Genomic DNA, 19,739 nt, shown 5'->3' with positions numbered 1-19,739 from the left:
CTAAAGGAACATTGTCAAACTATCAGTTTGACTGGTAGGAATCTAGCATATTAAATTGAGTAAATTTGAAACAAGATAAATGAAGGGGGGAAAATTCTATTCCCCCCTCCCACACACACACACACACACACACACACACACACACACTGTCAGCAAATAGATTTGTTCATAGCAGCACATTGCTTTTATGTGGCCTTGTCAAACATCCAAACCACAATACAAGAGTGAAACAAGTTAGCCAAGGCCATAAAGCAGGAGGAACAGAATGCAGACCTAATTCATCTGTATCCAGTCTGCAATCCACAAAAATGGTTCATGGATAAAATTTGGATCTATTCAGAGAATGCTAGATTAACATTTTTAATGAGTCATTGCAATGCATAATTTCTGGGTCTTGAGATACATAAATACACCAGTTCCAGACTCATGAAAATGCCTTATGCCTAGATGAATTTTTGGCCATGACAATTTAGTAGATTTGAGATTGCAATTACTTTGAGATGAGTTAACCATATTTAATCATTTCGTATGTGCAACAATAGATGACATGTGGAACTAAGTCAAATGATTGGCACAATATACCAAGAGTTTAGTTAACTTGTAATGTCAAAAAAAGATGTCAACTTCATTTTCCATAAAACCATGGTTGACCAGCATTAATTATGTTACCAACATTAATTCTTTACTAAATTATCCCATATCTAGAGCCGATTGGAAATCTTTGACAAAAATGTATTTTTATTCTGACAATCAAATTCAAAATATTTTGACAATATTTTCTTGACAATATTTTCTTCACAAAGATAGCCACAGTGATGTATTTTGATAATCCTGACACTTTCTGTTTAAACATTTTCAGAATAGAATTTTTTTCAAAACAACTTTTCAAAATGAAATATAAAAAACAGTCAAACACATTTTGTCCAAAGATGACTTTTTCCAGAATTCAATTTATTAGGGTTTTTTTAGATTACTAGACTGTCCTAATATAAGTCTCAGTCATGTTATACTGTAACTTTAAAAATGAACAGTCCTGTCACCTAAGGGTATATCTACACTTGCACCCTAGTTCTAACTAGGGATGTGAATGCAGGCATTCGAAATTGCTAATGAAGCAGGGATTTAAATATCCCGTGCTTCATTAGCATGATCTCGCCGACGCGCTAGTTCAAATCACAGCTGATTCAAACCAGGAAGTGCATGCTGGGACGCGTTAGTTAGAACCAAACCCCTTGGATTGAACTAATGTTACTCCTCAAAAAACGTTACTCCATTTTTTGATTCATTATTGGCCAATTTTGTTTGGAAGTTCCTGGAGATATCACATGACATAATCTTTAATTAAAGATCAATCTTTAATTCCTGGAGACTTCAGGTTAAACTAAGAGGGTTGGCAACCCTAAGCAGGGTGCTGCCTTCAGAGCTGGGCACTTGGCCAGCAGCCACCATTCTCTGGCAATCGATCTCTGAAGGCAGTGCAGAAGTAAAAATGGCTTATTCCCCTGCAATGCCCTGGTCTCGCCAATGAGATCTCTGTAGGATAGGGTAAAAATACACAAGAGGCCAGATTTCAATGGGGGAAGGAAGGAGAAGGGAGAACACCAGATTTCATGGCCCATGGCATGTCTTTCCATGAATTGGGTGAGGCTGTCACCCATTGGGCTTATCATACTACTAAGCCCCTTTGCAGTCCTCTGGGGCACTCCACCACCCTTATTGAGCCAGAAGGTCTGGTTTCCCCCAGGCAGGACACACAGAGTTGGGGAGTAACAAATCCCAAGCACAGCCATACAGATGCTGAACCAGCTTAGCTACAGAGACTTGCCAGCTTCCAGGAACACAGCCCTGAAAAGGGACCAAAATTCCAAATAAATCCGTCTTATTCTATAAAAAAGAGTCATAAAGATATTTCATAATGAAAGAGAGATATGCACGCCTATGGCTCCCCCCACAGGCAACAATTATTTACACTGCGTTAGATAATTAAAAGTAGGATTTAAGTGAGTACATGTGAAAATAGATAGATCAAATGAAGTTACTAAGCTAAAACCAAATACACCAATTAAAACCAAAATTTAGAAACTTAGAATATTTCTCACTTCTGCTTGTTTCAGATAAATACCTTGAAGCCATAGCTAATCTTTTCTCTGGCCTGGGTCTAACAGTTTCTTGAACATACTCCTGGGGTGGGAAGGCAGTTTTCAAAAAAGACAAGCTAAAGACAATGTTGATTGATATCCATTCCTTAAATAGTATTATCTCAGGGCAGTAACTCTTTCTTTCACCCTCCCATCCTGATGAGAAAATACCAGATTCAAGATGGATTCCAGTACTAGCTGGCATGGTCACATGTCTTGGGGCTTACAGGAAAAACAGAACCATTCACAGACTTTTGTCTTTAGCACTGGGTCATTAAGCCCTTGAGCATGACATTTTCTAATTTCACATACAAGAATATATGCACACAAATAGAATATACATATTCAGGGAATCACAGGCTCTCAAATGATAGGTTATTTGCTCTTTTGCATAAAGCATATGCAAGTTATGCATATTCAGAAACCTTTCCATAAAAATATGAGTGCAGCATCACAAGGATACTCACTGGTACTAGTTGGAAGTTAAGAGTTCTTTCAAGTTTTTTTTTTTTTTAATTCTTGGTCAAAATCATGTGCTAGTTCCAATTTTAATAGCTATCTTAGTAAAACTTTGTGATTTCCAGCTAAGAAGTATAGAGTACATAACTGCTCAGGTGCATTATTGTTATAACAGACAATATTTTCCCTTAAATGCATAAAGAACGGGCTCTTGACATAAATACTTAGTATTAGGGAGTGCAGGTTTTAAGCTGCTGACTATAATCACATATTTTCTGCTTGAGGCTCAGTCTGTGCTTATTGGGTCCCATACTAAAGCATGCAGATACACCTGGGACACATTCCCTTGACTCCATTAGCCTTTGAATTGGACTCTTGCTGTATATTTGCACACTTATTTTATCTTGGAACTTTGAGTTAATAGGGCAGACTGTCATGGAGAGGAAGAACCTGAAGTAATGATTATAGAGGCACTGAACATTATATCTAAACCTTGATATGGGGACAAAATAGTTTGTAGACAGCTTGTGTGGCCAAGTCGGATAACAAGGCACCCAGCTACTATTTAAAATGTGGCCAATAGAACAAGCTTTTTGTGTTTGTAGTGATTTCATGCATATTTTTTCAGGTGCTCAGTCATGAATATTTAGTCCCATATTTGCTTCCCATTTACGTTGAAGCCAAATAATGTTGAATATTATGATAGTTGATTATCAGGGAGATGTGACGTGTTTGGGAGGCAGGCGTGAGAGTGGAAGGCAAGGGAATAACCCACTTTTAAAAGAAGGCTTTTGCCCTGTTTAGGTTCATATAGTGTTTCCAAAACATTGAGTGATGCTCCTGCCCCCACTACAGTCAGTGGTAAAACCGACTTTTTGGGGAGCAGTACTAGACTGCTAATCACTTGAATCACAAAGAGTTAATCACCCAGCAAACCAAAATAAACTGACTTTTTGGGGAGCAGTACTAGACTGCTAATCACTTGAATCACAAACAGTTAATCACCCAGCAAACCAAAATCAAACACTTACACTATGTACCTGCTATTCAACAGTTCCTCTGGTTACAAAGAAAGCTGTTTCATTCCCCCTTCAGCTCCATTGTACTAATAAATTCAGAGAGTTTCAGCCTTGACATTCCAGCTGTAAATAGCTGACATTTAGAGACAGAAAGCATTCACTTATTAGAGTATAATGCATTCACAGACACACAAGATGTGAAAAGAGTTCAACACTAAAAACCACAGTATTTATTCAAAACAATTAAAAACTATCAAACTATTGTAGCATAAAAGGTAAAATGCACTTGGAAAATCATGTATAACAGATATTAAACACACACTTCAAGTCATTTATATGGCGGTCAAACTCAGGCAGCCAAGATAGCAATGCAGAAAAAGAAAGTTTACCTTGAAAAGAAAGTAAAATTTTTCAGTGTGAAACTCAAATCCCATCCTTCCTGTCACACCATACAAGTTCCTGTAGGGAGAGCTTGACTAAGGCACATCTGGGATAGACTTGTATTTAAAGGCAAGGTATTAGAATCATATGATGAATTCAGAACCTCATCTCTTTTTGGTTTGGGGATTTTTTTTAATTAAAAAAGTAGAATTCTAGGCCCCATGTTGAGAAGAGAAAGCTTGAAAATGTGTAATTTAGCCAAATACCTCAGCCAGAGGCTAGGTGAGTATAATACAGATAGACATAGTTATGCTAGCTTTAGTTTAGCTAACATGGGTAACAATAGCAGCATAGACAGCACAAGTTTCAGCACAAAGATAACATCCAAAGTACTGGATGCTTACTGTGTTTGTTCATCTGTGCCAAAGCTTCATTGCTTTGCCTCCAATAGTGATGTTAACTATGCTATTTTGAGAAGAGCTGCCATCTTCCTGTACTACAATCATACCTTCACTTCCAGCATAGACATACCTTGGCTCTTGTTGGCTGCTTAAAACAACAGTTCAAGAAATATGATGTGCTCAAGTCACATACATTGAGTATTATCTCCAAGACCCACTGCTCAGAGGACCAGCCACCTGGCACCTCACCAGAAGGCTCTGGACAAGAGATGAGTGAAGCAAGCCCAGCTACACACTCATCTATCTGCATCTTTGTTGGTGGGGAAAATAAGGGGGGGGCTCTCCTTGCTGCCCCCTCCCCTGCCTCCTAGGACGAGGGTAAAACTGGAGACCTATGCTACTCTTATCAGTCAATGAGGGGATTTCAAACTTTGCCCCTTCCTTTTTGGGAGGGAAGTGAGGTCTCCTCAATTTACCACAGCAGGGCACATGGGCAACTTTGTGGCAGGGAGAAATGCAGCCTGTGGTGTGCATAGAGCGATGCATTGTCTTAGTCCAGGCCTGACTCTAGCTTGTCAAAACAAGAACATTTACAGACATACAGAAGCCAAACTGGAGATTTGGTTCCATTTATAACATTGAGCAAACCTGAATCTGGGAGTAGAGTTCCTGAATAAGGGCTCTTCTGGATTATGGGGTTTGCATTATACCATTATGATGCAAATGACATCACACCGAGAACTGGTGAACGAAAATGACCAGAGAAAGTCATCAGGTCAGTAAAGCACTACTGTGAAGCCAGCTTGCAGGGCATTTGACATGCAGTTTGAAGAAAGGTAGTGACTCCAAATATGTGAAGGCAGAAGTAAAAGAGTGACACACCACCTTAGAGAGTCACATAAAAAATACAAAACAGGAGATCAAGATTAGAAGAATGGAGAGAGTTGGCAGGAGAGGAGGTCAGAGAAGTGTGGTAGAGTGCTGTAAATTCATAGAGAGTTTTGAAGCAAGAGGGCAATTTTGAATTGGCTTCGGAAATGAATAAAAATCCAATCAAGGTGACAAAGGATGAGGGTGAGTGTGTCATATCTCCTGGAGTGTATGAGTAGTCCAGTCACAGAATTCTAGACCCCCTGAAGTTTAGCAAGCAGGAAATTAGGAAGACCATAAAAGATGAAAATGTAATGGCTAACCTGGGACATAATAAATAAGGACTTTTGCAGAGTAAGTGTGAAAGGTAGTTCAGAGTTAAATATGTAGGCAGAGATTGCTGAATTTTGACTTCTCAGAGCAGTCTACTGTTCTCCTCACTTGAAAAAAAAGCAAAAAATAGTCCTATTAAAAAATGTTACCCGATTAAGCACACAAAAATATGATCAATGTACAATGAAAGTAAAACTCAAGGTTAAATAATGAACCTTCACTGCATTATTGCATATATAATTTACACAATCATAGGCATACACCCGTTTTGCGGTTATATGAAAATATATAAAAGCTTCAGACAGTTTATATTCAGATACCCGGCTTCTGTAAAGCAGAAATCTCGTGAGTGTTAAAAAAATTGAATCTGCTTTTATGGGAATTCTTTGAAAAACAAAGGGGAGAAAATGTTCAATGTTGTCATTTATTTGAAAGAAAATCCTAGCTATGGCAGGGCTATGTTATCGCAGGACATGTGATTTCCATTTGGCACACAGTGAGATGAGACTATACCTTGAAGTTGAAGTCATTCAAGTAAACTAAGTATTACCTGGCTCTTCCTAATAAAGATGAATTTGCCTTGGTTCTATCTATATAAAAGCAAGAACACATTTACATAATTCTAGAAAGAATTGCATGAGTGCAGCATAATATTTAAATCTGGTCATGATTTCAGATAACAGCTTCAATAATGGGAATGGATTGAGTAGACTTCATGGTTTGGCCCAAGAAATGTTGCACTGTTTTTCCTCCCCAGTAGAAATACTTTTGTTGCCATAACGCAACAGCGGCACCCATATAACACTCATTATGTCTATTCACAGACCTCAGGACTTACAGCATTTCATACAAAATCTACTTACCCAACCCTTGTGATTCTTTTGTTCATGCTAGCACCTAGTACTCAGTTGGTAGCTAATACGGCATCCTTGAAATCAATACAAGCATGAAAATTCAGGTCCCAAGTTATAGAAATCGCAAGATGTTGAAATATTAGGGAAACAACTTACAGAGCTGCGGGGAGTGGTGATGCGCTAAAGTAGGAGCCATGTCCAGCTGGAGGGTAAGCTAGAAGTGGAAGTAAAAACAGAAAAGATCGGAAAAATTATCCAAAAAAGTAAAGCTATATTATCCAGTTTAAGTAAGAAAGAATAACCCAACTGTGGTATAAAGGCAGAAACATTCACAGGTGTCTCAAGTTGAGTCCCTGACATTAATGAATATCTTTGAAAAAATTGGAATAAACATTCACTAAATGCTGGAGTCTATCTTTCCTTATATTTTAATTTGTAATCATTTGAGGAACACTGCATTATTCTCAGCTATTGACAAGGCCACAGATAACATATTAATGGGAACGCTGAGGAATTCAGTTGCCCATGTATCAAATAGCTATTGAAAATGATAACTACATTGGAGTTGTCTTTCTTCTAACACATTTTTCAGTACAAAATGTTTTGAAACTGAAAAAGCTAACAGCTTCAGAATTCTATTCTTACATTCGTTCTTTGGTTTACATGAGACTTATCTACATTTAACTTAAAAAAACTTACAGATCTGTTCTTATCCATAAAGGGATGTTTTCATGGATGTTCAGTATCCACTGATGATGCTTCATTTGCTGTGAAAATAAATCACAAAAAATAAATAATCACATAACTGTACATGCAGAGGGCTATTGTTCTAGAAGAGTCAGATGATTCTGTGATTAAAGAATATTGCTGAAAGTCATAAGATCCAGCTTTGCCGCTGACTTTCTGCATAACCATGGGCATGTTACTTTGGGCCAAACTCTGATTTTGTTGTGGATGAGCATAGAGCTGGGTGAATTTTTTTTATGAAACTATTTTCTCCCCCAAAAAAATGCAGTTTCAGGTTAGTGAAACATGGAATGAATTCATTTCAAATTTGCCTAATGTGTTTCAGTAAAAGGATTTTTTAAAATCCCGCCCCCCCCCCCCCCCAAAAAAAAAATCAGAACACATCTTTATTTATTTGAAACAATTTTTTTGGTTTAAATGGTTGCTTCAACTTTTTTTAAAATATATTTGTAAAATATTTAAAAAAAAACCAATATGAGATAGGTTTTATGGGAGGGATGTCAAATTAATTGTTTTGTTTGACTGGAAACAATTTTGTTTAAAACTTTTTGGTTCATTGAAAATTTCTCAAGCACACCAAAAAACAATGGTTTTCAGTTAACTTGAAACAGTTTTCAATTGTTTTTATGGGCTAAAAAGCCAAAAAAAAATATCCCTCACACCTCTACATAGGTGTAAGATGTGTATTAGCCATGTCAGAGGCCAGAGCATAGGCTGTCATGCCTAGTGACTACAGCAAAAGTTAGTTATAATGAGATCCAGTGGTTGCAAGCTAAAGCTGAAAATATTCAGACTAGAAATAAGGTTTAACAGTGTCTATAATTAACCACTTGAAAAACATTCCAAGGGACATGATTTAAAAACTTCAAATGCTGTGATTCTATGACCTTAAAGACTATAAGCCTAGATGTCTTTCTGAAAGATACACCCTAGCTCAAACTGAGGATATAAGCTTGATATCGAGTTTACTAGATGAAGTTCTTTGCCTTGCATTATGCAGGCATGCAGGCTAGAATTAAAATCTATGAGTCTATGAAAATACAGTCATTAATTTCTCTAGTATCGGGGATCTATGCCTCTTAAAGCTACCACTTGCTCTTTATTTATTTATTTTGATTTTTTTCATGGCTTTTTTTTTTTTAAGAACTTCATTGTACAGAATGGTCATTAAGTGTGACGCAAACGCCAATGTTGCCATGGAAACCTCTGTCCACTACAGAACATACTAGAGCAATTTTTGAACCATTTGTCCATTTGATTAATTATGTCTTTGTGCTGAAGGCAGCTTGGCTTGATTGTCTCATCATGTATTAGAGAAGCTACTGCTCTAACAAATGGGGCTATTGTTTTGGGTCTATTCATCTTGGTACATCCCTAAGAGCTGATAGACATTTCAACAAAATGACTGTCCCTTAATGAGCTGCAGCTTGTCAGAATTGTTTAGGGCTTCATGCTAGGCACAGTCCACTGTCATGACAGCTTCTGTTATTATGGCAATGAGTAGGATGTCTATTAAAGAGTCTATACAATACAATGACCCTGGTTTTGATATCACATACTATGTAATTATCAGCTATATCTACTATTTGATAGATTCATAATAGATTCCAAAGCTTTGGGGAAAAAAACTTTGAGAGAGTTTTCTTACAAGTTAGGTAGCTGTTCTCAGTCAAAAAGGAAGAAAAGGATACTTTCATAACATTTATAGTTGTTTTTAATTAAAAAGAAAACCTGAATCTGACTTGTTAGGGTTTTGACTTGCTGGTAAATCATGCAAGATCTATATGCAAGAAAATTAAGGTTTATTTCTTTATTATGATTTTTAATTTTTTTATAAATCTATTTATTACTGGTCTAAAAAATATGGAATAGTAAATAGTAATAGCAAATATTATTAATAGTATGTTTCTTGTAAAGGTAAATTTTATTTTTTCTGCCAATATTTATTATATGTGCTATTGGCAGAAAAATAAAATTTACCTTTCCAAACAACACACTCTACATACTATTCATAATATGTTGAGCATGTTGCTTGGAAGGATAAATTTTATTTTTCTGTCAGTATTATATATAATATAAAATCTCTGCCAATATTTATTTATATATATATATATATATATATATATATATATATATATATATATATATATATATATATATATATATGACTGAATATATTTTGCTCATGCCCTTGCTCAGTCAGCTATATCATCATTTTCATAATTTTAGTGGACACGTTTGTCAGTGTGTTGTTTACAATAATGAATATCCAGCTCTAAAATGTAATCAGCTTTAGCTGAGTGGGATCTATGTCACACATATACCTGCTTATTTTTGGCAACAGGTTTCATGTATTTTCAATAATAATAATGGAAGGATATGGATTTTATGCTACTATTTTTGAATGTTCAGAGCAGCAGAGAATTTATTTAGCATAGATGCATGAAACTCAAAAGGAGGATGGCAAGCAAGGCAGAGTCAACACAAGAAGAACTAAGCAGCCCTCTAACCAAAAGCTAATTATGAAATTCAAGAAAAGCTTTCTACATATTTTTAAAAATGTAGATTTCAGATTTGCATTCATAGATGTTCCTTTCAGTGAACAAGCATAAAGAGTCAGTGTATATGACATTTGCTTTAAATATTTTTCAGTAGAAAATCAGTGATTAAGCTGTGCCCCTAATAATCACAGATGGAAGTCAGCACCCTGTAGCTACCAACAGCCACATTTAATCAGTTAATAACTGTGGATTAAACTTAATTCAGATTAATTTGTATTAGTATAGAATTTGTAACTCAATTGCTTTCATATTAATTTACATGTTGTCTAGACATGACATCATATTGACTCTTTGTTTGGCCTAAACACTAATTATGAACCTTGAAGCTAATGGATGCAAACTTTCAGTTTAAAAACAAAAAGGATTTCTGTCTACACTGTACCAGAGAAAGCTTAATATTACAGTTTAAAGTTGCAGGCTTGGCATTGTGTGGGAATAGCATTTCTTCATTTCCACTTGCCCCATCTTAAACAAAGCGTGTTTTTTCCTATGTGAAGAATGAGGCTGTTGGAAAGGAAAGTTACTACCATACATCAAGAATTGTTAGTCTCAAATCTTCTGAGAGAAGTCCAGTGAGGGAAACAAAGGGGTTAAAAAATTTCTTACCTAACAGTAACAAACTGAATATGGTACAAACTGGACTGAACCACTGTCGAGGTTATGCTATCATATTTTATTGTATTTATTGTGGGGGTGATTTCATGTGAGTCTAAGTTCTCCTGGAGAGGTTCTCAAAGCTCTCCTACTTCCAATTCCAATATTTGAAAATACACTCCTGAGAGTTTGCAATGTTGAAAACTATCATTAGCTTTCATTGACTTCTCTTTATATTGTTGAAAAAAAAATCACTTTACTTTCTTCTCGCTAGTGAGGCAAGGTAAATTTATAACAGAGAGGTGGAAGATGTAATTATGTTATTTCCTTGGACAAAGAGTCTTCATTAATTCTTGTTAATGCATTAAAAAGCTTCACCTTTTACCTTGAGCTTTGCATTTGTTCTTTTAGACTTTGTTTTATAATAAAAAGATAGCTCAAATTGTTTATACTAACCTGCCATTTTTATATCTTTTTTAGTTCTGTCAGCCAAGTCTCTTTAAAAAAATCTACTTTAATACTGTAAAGGCACATACACAGTACACTTGCTTCTGAAAATACTTCAGCATAAGAGAATTACTTGATAGAATCAAGCTGGAGTATTTAGTTCTGGGAGAATTCTGCAATTTTACAATGGCTTCAAATGCATTATTTGCAGAATTCTCCCAGGACTAAGCATTGCTAACTTTTGTCATAATGGTGGAGAAGGAATGTAACTAAATGCTAAGTAGCACAATCTACAAAACATAGAACACTGAGTTATCATTTAGATGCACTCTAATAAACAGGATATGGATCATTTCCATTTTGCAACATTGCATCATAACTGAGGGTTTATAAGTGGATGGATCATTGTCATGAGCTTTGTGAAAGGTTCACATACAAACTGCCTTCTTCGATGTTATACATATTTTTATCTGCTAGATAAATACAATTTGCCAAGTCCATCTGTGTTATAACAGTGACACTCAGTGGCTAGTTGCACCAGTCTCCAGAGGGATATCCCAAGCAATCTTCCAAGGGTCTCTTTTCTAGAGGAGAACATTTGTCACATATACAAAGGGAAAGTGGTGTGCTTAAGCAATTGTTGCTATTCTGGTATTGTGGTTGTGATTAATTAATATTTCATGCAGATCATCTGGTATTTGTATGGAACAAATACCTTTCCCAGCTTTTTGCTCAGGATGTGAGATCTAAGCAGAAATATATTACTGCTTACTCAAACATCACAGTGATTTGTGTTTGATATTTCTAGAAACTCCTACAGTAATGCAGCATAACTGGGCATGAAGCCTTCAGTGTTTAGGAAATTTCAACTATCTCCTGCACCTCTCCTCAGCATCACAGGGTATCAGGCACTCCAGAATACCAGACCTCTCCTAAAAGCTCTATCTTGGTTTCTCAAGGAATTTCAAATCGAGTTCAAAGTCTCAGTCCTTACCTCCAAGTCATTCCATGTCCAGGACATCAAAACAAACACATAAGCTTCAGGATGAAGATCACAGTTAATAACTTCACTCATTGGGCACAGCAGAATTATCTACTTTAAGGATAATATTTAGCTGAGCAGGAGACAGAACTTCCTTAAGACCGTGGAATGATCTCCCCCAGAAATTGCAGGCTACCACAAATCTCACCACTTTCCATTCCAAGGGCAAGGCACTTTTTTTACACAACCTTCTCTTACATAAATATATAGCAGCATGTATATTTATATTTCAAAAACAAAAAAATCAAGCAAAAATCACACCCTCAAAACATAAAGCAGAACAAGACACTCCCAAACTTCATCTTTTGAGTAAGAATGAGAGGATGTGTAGTCGCACTGATTAATACAGGACAATGTAGCACTTTAAAGACTAACAAGATGGTTTATTAGATGATGAGCTTTCTATCGTGATGAGCACTATGTAAAACTGTATAGAATAGAAGGCAACTGGTTCTGACTCCACTACTGATGGTATCTGCTGTCACTCTAGTAACTGCAAAAACCAAAGAGAGCAGCAGCTCAGTGGTATGGCTCCAGTCCCTCAAACTGTTCCGTACATGCAGACCCTTACAGCTACAGGAGTTCCACTTAACATCAAGGGGATCCCAGAGGAATGCCCTTGACTACTCACAAGCAGCAGCTTGCAAGGTGGAATCTGGTGGTGAAAGGTAATCAGAATACCAGTTCTGATTTAAAGGCTGAAAGGGAGCTGTCAGTTAGACTATGGTTCTCACCCACAGCTTGATACAACTGCATTACAGCAAGCCAAGTGATAAAGGTCCAGCTGTGTATAACAAAGTACACATCTGAGAGAAATACAATATTTGTGTCAAGAACAGATACAAGAAAAAATGGCCCTGCCACAAATGCTGCCTTAGAATCCAGAAACAGAGAGTCCAGAACTACCAAACTGCTAACCTCTTTGACAGACAGTGGCCAAAGCACCTTGACAGACATAGCACATTGCAATCTTGGTTGCTCTGGTTAGTCTGGGCAAACCAGATTAATTTCCATATAACCTGGACTGAGATAAAATCTGTTTGCCATAATCTTTTGTTAACCAGGCATTGGCACAATCACTGTATCATCCAAGTTTAATGAAGGGGAGTTATTTCCTTAAAATTCATATTTAGTTCCATACCTGAAATTCAGTGTCAAACATAATTTTAATTTGTGAAATTCCCATTAGACCTTCATATAACTGGGATTTACTTGCATCCACAATTAAACTATTTAATGTTCATACTAAAGTACCAAAAATGGAAGAGAAAAATTACTGAACAGTCAAGAGAAATCCTTGAAATTAAAAAAAAAAACAAAAAAAAAAACCACAGTTACACTGGGCAGAAGAAAAGAAGAACAGACAGCTCAAATAAAAGGAAATGTATTTACAGAATTTACTGTAATTTTTATTTGCACTCTTATATTTCTTCCTCACATTGTTTTTTAATTTTTCATTGCATTCATAGGATCATAGAATACTAGAATCGGAAAGGACTCACAACAGGACCAAGCACTGTCTAGATCAGTGGTTCCCAAACTTTTCAGCATCACGCCCCCTTTTTGATTTTTGAGAAACCCTCACGCCCCACCCCGCCCCCGCGAGCTAAACTTGTTGAGCAAAACAAAAGGAACTGACTGGGACCGAAAAACAAAAATAGCAAGGGGATTGACCAGGAGGTAGGGGGGAGAGGTTGGTTTCTGTCTAACCTAAACCTCCCTTGCTGTAGTTCAAGCCCATTGCTTCTTGTCCTAACCTCAGAGGCCAAGGAGAACAATTTTTCCCCCTCTTCCTTGTAATACCCTTTTAGATACTTGTTTCCATATTACCCAAAAGTTTGATTATGTCTAAAAATATTGGGTCAGAAGTTCCACTAAAGTAAATCAGATTAGCTCAATGGACATCAAAGGAGCTATACTTATTTTTTAGCAAACGTGAATCTAGATGTTCATCAAATATGTGTGTGCTTCTGTTAAATGAGAATTAAATACGTTTACCTGACAAATGTTAGTTAGGCTAATTTTACCATCTAAGTCCAAGGATTTTCACTCTCTGACCAGGTCTTGGCCTGCAGTCCTCACTTGCTAAGAATGATTACCTCAGAAAGCCTGATATACTTTCACGATCTGCTTTTCAGGTCCCAGTAGTTTCCAGTCAACAAACAGTCTTCTTTAAGCAAAGTATTGCTTATTTAGGAAAAAAGCATTTTAGAGAAAATCACCTTATAGCAAAGCTGACCCTGTTTGTATAAGCTTACTACCATTTCTGAGGAGCCAGAAAAGGCTTCAGTTGCTTCCCGACACTGTCAGGAACTGTATGTGTAGTCTCTCTCCGTCTGCAATAGCAGGCACACTATGCGCTGATCCCCTTCCTCTCTCTCCCCCTCCCTCCAAAAAGTCCATTTAATTATTTAGCTCTGGTCTACACTAGGGCTTTATTTCAAAATAACCCCCCTTATGTCAAATTTATAAGCAGACCATCCACTATGTAACATTACACAAAATAACATTTGAAATAGCATTTCAAAATAACAGGCCACTTATTTCAAAATCTGTATGCCTGCTTTTCTTGGGGAATAACACTAATACCAAAATAGTATTAGTGTGGACACTCTGGTGTGGCTATTTAAAAAATAACTATTCCCCAGAGTAATTTAAACTAATTACTTTCCTGTTCTGGGGTTCTAAGTCAAAGTAGCGCATCCACACTAACCGAGCCTGCCTCAGACTAATTTCAAGCCTCCTCCATTGTGGGGACAGGATAGTTCAATTTTGCTAACTCAGGAGTTATGTTGATTTTAGTAATTTTGCAATAATATAGACATGCCCTTAGTGTTCCTTTGATCTCTAGACTCACAGCCTTGACAAAACAGTGTAACTTCAGGCTGGATATTAGAGGTAGACTATTGACTGGGATGAATTGCCTCCCAAGTGTTTCTTGGGAGGCTGCTTATCCCTAGCGATTGCATTGCTTTCCTGTTTGTCTTTCCAGCAGCTCCCTACTAAGTTAGGAAAATGTCTTCATGCAGGGAAGTCCAATGTAGCTACACTAACTTTCTGGAAGGATTGGTATTTCTTTGTTCTACTAGGACCCCATAAGACTGATGGGTGACTCCTGGTATGCTTAGTCAGTATGTGTTTACATTTCTTTGATTTGTAAAAGTACAATGCTTTTACTGAAAGAATGAATGTGCTTGCTAAGAAATAGCTGTGTCCTAAATTGTAACTGTTGATAATACACTGCTCAGCATCCTCAAAGAGAAAGCAAAGCACAGCTAATGGGTGTTTGCTGATTGGCTTGCTGCGGGATATCACAACGTAAGGCCAGGAGCTGTGCTGCCTTAAAACCCCCAGTCAGGATAGAATGGGACAAGTGTCACTGCCCAGGCACAGGAGACCACTGAAGACCTGAGACCTGGATGGGCACTTCTGGAATGAACCATCTGTGTGTGCAGGGGGAGAAGGGAAGAGAGATGCAGTTAATCTAAAACTGTTGACACCTGTTACTAGAGTACCATTTGTAATGACAAAGATGTTTAAAGGTGAAGAATAAATACAAACTGAAGACAGTTATGCACAGACTTCTACACTGAATGTCTCTGCAACCCATTTGTTGAATAGTATTTAGCACAGAAAATAGTTTTATATTTCTTTTTAAAATTTAATTTCCTTCATAGTGAAAACCATTTTCTACTTCTCGATTGATCAGAAGTAACGCTAAGTGCACTACTGCATGCATTGCATTGAATCTTCTGGTACTTACAATTCTGTGATGTCATATTTTGAAGTTTCACTGCTGTTCAAGCTGTATTTTCACATGGTGAGGCATTTCAGGATGCTTGCAATAAACCAAGAAGTACCAAAATACTTTTACAAGAGGAAAATATATATATATTATGTCATCTAATTTTCCAAAAGACATTATTCTTACTGTTCTTTTTTTCATATTCCCTATAAGAATATAAAAACATTAATGGCCATACTGGGCCAGACCAAAGGTCCATTTAGCCCATTATCCTGTCTTCCGACAGTGGCCCTGAATTGTTTTTTTTTTTTTTATTCTGCCTGCCGGTAAGTCTATATTTCATATAATTTCTTTAATGATTCTTTTCATCTGCCCCTTTTTCACAGTTCTCTTAAAAAATATTCAAACACAACTCTTATGTTTAGATCAAACTTTTGAAGCCATGATATTTAAATGCTTTCCAAAATTAGTGTACCCATCCCTGCTTGTAATAAGCACAGTTAAAAATGAACACCACACTGGGAGTGCTGAAAAGAAAATATCGGAATTTTCAAAAACATTCTAAATATGTGTGTGTGTGTACAGACTCATTTAATATTTAAATGCATATATTTACGAGAATCTGTGTGTCCTCTTGCTTTCACTGTGTATGCTGCCTTGATTATCTTCCTTGTAATTATACCTGCCTGTCAAATTTCTCAGACATCATTTTCTACTCTGGTATTGTATAAAGATGGTGCCGAGAGGTTCACCTGTATTTGTGTGACTGATTTACTTCATTTTATTTTCTCACTTTCAAATTCAGTGACCAGACTAACCAAAGAAGTCCTGTAGGAATTACACCTGATAATAGATAAGTGCTCTGGCAGATTTTCAGGTAAACATACAATGAATGAGAAGATACAGAATGAATGGAGCATTCCCTTACTGTAGACAGCAGTGTCTAAGTTTGGAATTTATTTCTATAGGCAAGTTTAACAACAGGGGAAAAGACTATAAATGCCCTTCAGCAAAAATGAATAGGAGGAAGTAGGAGAGAGCTCACATCTCTTGCCTTAAGATATCTAAATACATTATCTCTTTCCCATAGCTGTCAATGTCAACTTTGATCACTAATGTATTACCTTGGCAGAAAGATAATCTAACTCTATCCTTAAATCTTTGTGCTTATGCAGTGCATATCTTCCTAGTGCAGTCCCAATATACAAGCCCAGCTGCATTCTACATCATTTAATAAAGCACATTAACTGAATCATCTCTTCACATAAGAGAAATGTTAAGCCTGAAATCAAGTGTCATTTGTTTTTCTTTATATTAACATTTCATTTTTTTCCATTACTGCAACACCATTTTTAAAGGGATGCCATTCACCTTCACACCATGTTAAAAATAGTTTACTTAGTAGGACAATCTATTATTGGGCATTAATAGATCCTTAGAGACTTTTGCAGTAAAAATGCTCATATTGACAATATAAAATTTCAAACCACACCAAGCACTGACCAGTGGTTTAACTCCCATTTAGAGTGCAATCCAATGATCTTCTGAGAGCTGATAATCAGCATATGTCAATCTAGAAATCCTTTCCAGAATTGTATGCTTCACAGGTAAGGTGTCATCATATTAACAGTATAATCAAAGCAGGGTGCTTTGCCTATGCCTATAGTTGTCTAGAACTTTTCCATTATAACAACCTATTGTTAAAATTCAACCATTTGGTTTAAAATTTTCCATGAAAAGTGTCTGCCTAGGGCAGATATGTGAACATTTCGGCAAGAATGGGTCACCCATTTCTCAGAATGAGATGAAGAAAAATATATTGATTTATCAACATTAAAAGAATCTTAAAACTGTTTAAATGGACTGGCTATCACATGTCCTTGATTTGGAGCCAGGCTTTCAATTTGCAGGAAGATATTTTAGGTTCAAGGTAACAGCGCAACCTTTGCTGTTGCCATGAAAATATACCCCAATTTAGCGCAATCATTAGCTTATCAAAAAAATCAGTTTAGCATATGCTCAGTACAAAACTTGTTAGAGTTTGGCAGTTAAATTCTCCAGGCACCTGAACTAGGCGTGCTCCCTACTCACAGCTACAAGAACTGAGCAGGAGTTTCCATGCAATTGCTCCTCCCAACAGCCAGGGACCACTGTGTTGCTATGCATAGGTATGGAAAGCAGGGATGCTGTTTATTCTGTTCTCTCATTCCCCCCCAACCTTTGCAGGCACCCCAGAGAAAAAGATAGCTGCCTTACTGGAATTCATAGGAGTGAAGAATAGGAGATCAGATGGACACAGAAAGCAACTGGGGAAAGAGAAGACCTGGGCGGAAGGGGGCAGAGGGAGTCTTCTGGGGCTATATGTTGTGGATGTGACAAAAGAAGAAGGGTCTATAATCTTAGATAACATTGCTCTCCAGAACATTAAAAAATCAAAAAAAATTCCCAACATTCTGCTATTGTCAGCAAAAAGCTGTGAAACTCACTGACTAATGGCTGGTTCACATAAGAAATACCAACCTACTACTTCTGTCAGTTACTCTGTTAGCTCAAGTGGCAAAGGCCTGCACTGTGCATCTAAATCATGGGTGGGCAAATACCAGCCCATGGTCCAGGTTCAGTTTACCAGGTTCAGTTTACCTTGCAGGTGGCACTACTATATTTACCTGCATGTCCACCGGTATGGGTGATTACAGCTGCCTTTGGCCGTGGATCACTGTATCTAGTTAGGGGAAACTAAGGGAAGCAGTGCCCTAGCCCATGCCACTTTCCTCAGCTCCCATTAGCCAGGAACGGTAATCTGTGGCCAATGGGAGCTGCAATTGCACAGACCTGCAGAGGCACAGATAAATATAGTGGTAGAGGCCCACCAGGGGCTAATCCTGGTGATCTACCACCGTTTTATTGCCTACACCTTATTTAAATAGTCTAACCCTGCTGTTGAAGCATCTATAAAGTAAATATGCTTCAGCAAGACAGAATTTCTGATTTTGTGTTTTCCAGGAAAATACATTTAAAAATCTATATTAAAAGTTAGGAAATGCTTGATTTTAAGAGTGCCTGTTCAACCTTAATTTGCTCTTCTTGTGCATATATATTATGATATAGTCTTCAATTATATGATCACATGCTTCCTTTTTCCTCCACAGAAACTGTCCCTAAATCAGGATGGATGGTATTCAGGGAATAAGATAATGGGAATTCTGAACATATAGGGTACGTCTAAACTACATGCCTCTGTCGGCAGAGGCATGTAGATTTGTTTGTTCAGCAAAGGTAAATGAAGCCATGATTTAAATGATCGCGGCTTCATTTGCCTTTGCCTATGTGTCTAATCTACATGCCTCTGCCGACAGAGGCATGTAGTCTAGACACAGCCATACAGTGCTATAAAAATGCTAAGTACTCTGATAAATCAGGCCTTAGGTGTCTCAGGCTGGGCTCCAAAAATTAGTGAACACTTCTGAACTTAATCTCTCTGTGTTTAAGTTCTCCATCTGTAAAATGGGGATAATAATACCCCCTCACTGGAGGATTGCTTTATGTGCATGAAAATAAGTTTGTTGTTGTTTGTGAATCACTCAGTTAATATAGTGACAAGCACCAAATAAAAGCTAATAAGAAAATGAAATAGTTTGATATTTTATGCAGGGTTTGGACTAGTGGTGGGCAGCTTATGGCTCTCAGGCTCCATGTGGCCCAACAGGGTTCTGTGTGTTGCCCACAAGACATTTTGTTTACTGTTGCTCTCATGCAGGGTTGCCCAATTCCACTGATTTTCATCCACTTAGGTTTTTTTTTTTTAACACTACCTGTATTATACTGGTGTGATATGCACATAAAGCCAGGGCATATAAAGCAAGTGAAGTGAGGTGCATGCTGATTGCATGCAACATTATGAAAGCCATGCATTCCCTCTGCATCCAATCAAAGATCTCCTATAGTTCAACTTGCACACCCTGCAAATTCTAGTATGCAAGCTCAGTTAGCAAAACTACCCTGTCCTGGGAATCAGTCTTGGATATGACAATTTTGCATCCCCCCGAGATGAAGAAAAATCACTCGTGTGGCCCACTCACTCACTAGCCTAGATTGCTTATTCAGGATTTGGATCATAATCATAATGGCAAATCCCAAAAGGATACGGC

At 37.2% G+C, this 19,739-nt stretch overlaps 2 long non-coding RNA genes across 2 annotated transcripts in view; one reads left to right on the top strand and one right to left on the bottom strand.

Moving 5' to 3' along the window:
* The first annotated feature begins 5,181 nt into the window (after nucleotides 1–5,181).
* LOC142830045 (uncharacterized) lies at nucleotides 5,182–18,015 on the top strand. Its single transcript, XR_012905062.2, has 3 exons — nucleotides 5,182–5,472; nucleotides 17,117–17,198; nucleotides 17,818–18,015. It is a non-coding gene; the product is annotated as an uncharacterized LOC142830045 (long non-coding RNA).
* The window catches only part of LOC102453053 (uncharacterized), a 52,910-nt gene continuing 39,730 nt past the window's right edge, over nucleotides 6,560–19,739 (bottom strand). Inside the window, exons 2-4 of the long non-coding RNA XR_001369242.4 lie at nucleotides 15,610–15,684; nucleotides 7,155–7,222; nucleotides 6,560–6,669 (exon numbers count right to left, since the gene is read on the bottom strand). This is a non-coding gene — a long non-coding RNA (uncharacterized LOC102453053). The remainder of the gene's footprint in view (nucleotides 6,670–7,154; nucleotides 7,223–15,609; nucleotides 15,685–19,739) is intronic.

This window comes from Pelodiscus sinensis, chromosome 6 (assembly GCF_052426305.1).
Source record: "Pelodiscus sinensis isolate ZL-2025 chromosome 6, ASM5242630v1, whole genome shotgun sequence".
NCBI classification, from domain to species: Eukaryota; Metazoa; Chordata; order Testudines; family Trionychidae; genus Pelodiscus; species Pelodiscus sinensis.
Note: the sequence above shows the minus strand (reverse complement) of the source record. Positions and strands in the feature narration are given on the sequence as shown.